Source organism: Olea europaea, unplaced genomic scaffold, assembly GCF_002742605.1.
Source record: "Olea europaea var. sylvestris unplaced genomic scaffold, O_europaea_v1 scaffold511, whole genome shotgun sequence".
Lineage (NCBI taxonomy): Eukaryota > Viridiplantae > Streptophyta > Magnoliopsida > Lamiales > Oleaceae > Olea > Olea europaea.
This window is the reverse complement of record NW_019263428.1, coordinates 249,945-252,433: the sequence shown is the minus strand read 5'-3', so window position 1 is coordinate 252,433 and position 2,489 is coordinate 249,945.

Below are 2,489 nucleotides of genomic sequence, written 5' to 3'. Positions count from 1 at the left end.
GGTGGAAATTCAATTTGTCACATTACCTCTTGTGTTAGGCTCTGGGTCAATTTCGAACTTTGCTCGTGGAAGTGTTGATGATTCTGCTTTGCCACTAATTTCAGTACATACACTTTGTTCTTGTGCTAGTGGACTCATGGACCGTAGGTTTAGTGGTGTCAATAATGTCTGTAATACCTTAGAGATTGTTGAAGGTGACAGTTCTAGTAAGGGACCTTCTGATCGTGCATTTGGTATGGTTTCTACTACAGGGCGTGCTTCGACCCTGTCCAGTGATTATTAATTTTAGGTGGAATTTTGTGAACCCGTGTTTGGGTTGGGGTGTCGTTTGTGGACGCCAGGCGGAGGAACATGTTTTTGCAGTGAGTCTAGTTACTGTGTTGAGGAGCTTGGTTATTCTGATGCAGACAGATCATTTCTCAAGGTGGAGAAATTTGGAACTTTGTTCATTGCACCAGAATTTTGAGTCAACGTGAAGATTATTGAGTTTTACGACTCAAAATTAGGTTAGAAGATCATGAAGATCATGTTGTTGGCGTATTGGAATTCTTGCGTGGAAAGATATCAAATTAGTATCCATGAAAAGGAAACAAAATCCTACTCGAAGACTATTGCATGAGACTGCGCAAGTTAACCCATGTGGTCACACCAGTGCATGCAGAGAATTATTTTTGGCCGAATGTTTGCTCCATGCGGTCCCATGGAACTAAACCATGCGGCTGCATGGTTGGTTCTTTAGCTTCGGCAAATTTTGTATGTTTTACACGTTTTTAACTTATTTTGCATATTTTCTCCTATTTTTAGGGTTTGGCTCATGTACTATAAATATAGACTCCTTTTTCTAGTATTGCTGAGGCCACAAATGCTGTAGTTCTCTCCTTTCATAGTCTTTGAATAAAATAACATCATGCCTCTACTTAAATTGTCTTTTGATCTTTTACTTTAGTCTTTTTCTTGTTTATTTTGTGATCTTTATTTATACTTCATATTGGGTTCATCAAATATCAATTCTTACGTTGTCTTCATCGGCTCCAACAGAATCATCCATGCGGATGATGTTCTAGAGAATATCAGAATACTATAGCTAGCTTGCTTGCTCGCTCAACAATTTTCACTAGATTGTGATGAGATCTACCAACGTTTGTCAACTTTAAACACATTACACAATTCTAAAATACGGTGTTGTAAATGAAAATAATCTTCAATTGTTTGTACAGAAATACGGATTTCAAATCTAGCTTTGTTTTAGAAACAATTTTACATTTCTATAAAATATTTTTTATTATTATCAAATGAGATATGTATTTAAAGATGTTAAATATTGGTATGAAATCATTGTGATACCTAAAAACTTGGTGCCCTAAAGATCACACAAAATATATATATATATATATACGGAAATGATCTCCTTATAAGTGACACAATACATGGGTGGGTAGTTATTGTGCCACCTAAGCATGTTGCTTAAAATATTTTATTTAAATTTTATAGCTAATTACATCTATACAAACCCATATATACAGCAACGATCTCCTAAGTACCATGCTTAATTGGCACAATACATGGGTGGGTAGTTATTGTGCCACCTAAGCACGGTGTTTAGGAGATCAAATCCACCTATATATATATATATATGGGTTCGTATATATGTAATTAGCTGTAAAATTTAAATGAAATTGAAACCTATTCGCAAGAGACATCTCATGTGGTAAATCATAAACGAAGAAAATCTCTCATCTTTTTGTGTGATTTGTTGCAGTCAACTTAATTAACGGTGCGATTCCCGAATAGTTGTATCGTCTAACCATTATTCAACTATTGATAACTTTCTAACGCAGAATAATTTATTATTTTTTTCAAGCTTGGCAAAACTTTTAATTTACTGAATGGTCAAACATCATTTCCATACATGCAATTTGTAGGATTTATAATTTATATCTATTTTATATCCTCTCATTTCAAAAAATTTACAGCTTATAATCTCGAAAGAAAAAAAAATACACACTATCAAAGATACACTTAAAATTTTGGATTTGAAAATTTTAAATTTCAAATCCTCAATCAATTATTCTATTAGAAACCGAACAAGGATTGTGTATTTTTTTATATCACTTGTTGGGTCTTGTGATGAGGTATATGACAAGATATGAAGTATCATGGCTAGCTATGAGGTTTGTAATTTGTAGAACGAAAAAGGGAAAAGAAATGTTATAGATTGAAAGATACTTTTTCATGAAAATCTTTCAAAATCTTTGGATGAATGAAAGACTTTTTATGAAATTTTATATTTCTAAGTTCTATGCAAAAATTAATAAGTGGAGGATTTCATAATTATTGGGAGAAACAACACGTTAAGTGGAGCATTTCTTGCTGAGATGTCTCCATGAAATTGCTGTTCTATTTTTTAAATTTGGACTATGGTCCCAAGATTCAAACGCTAGATAGATTAAATCGATTTTCATTTCTAGAGGGGAGTTAATAATAATAAT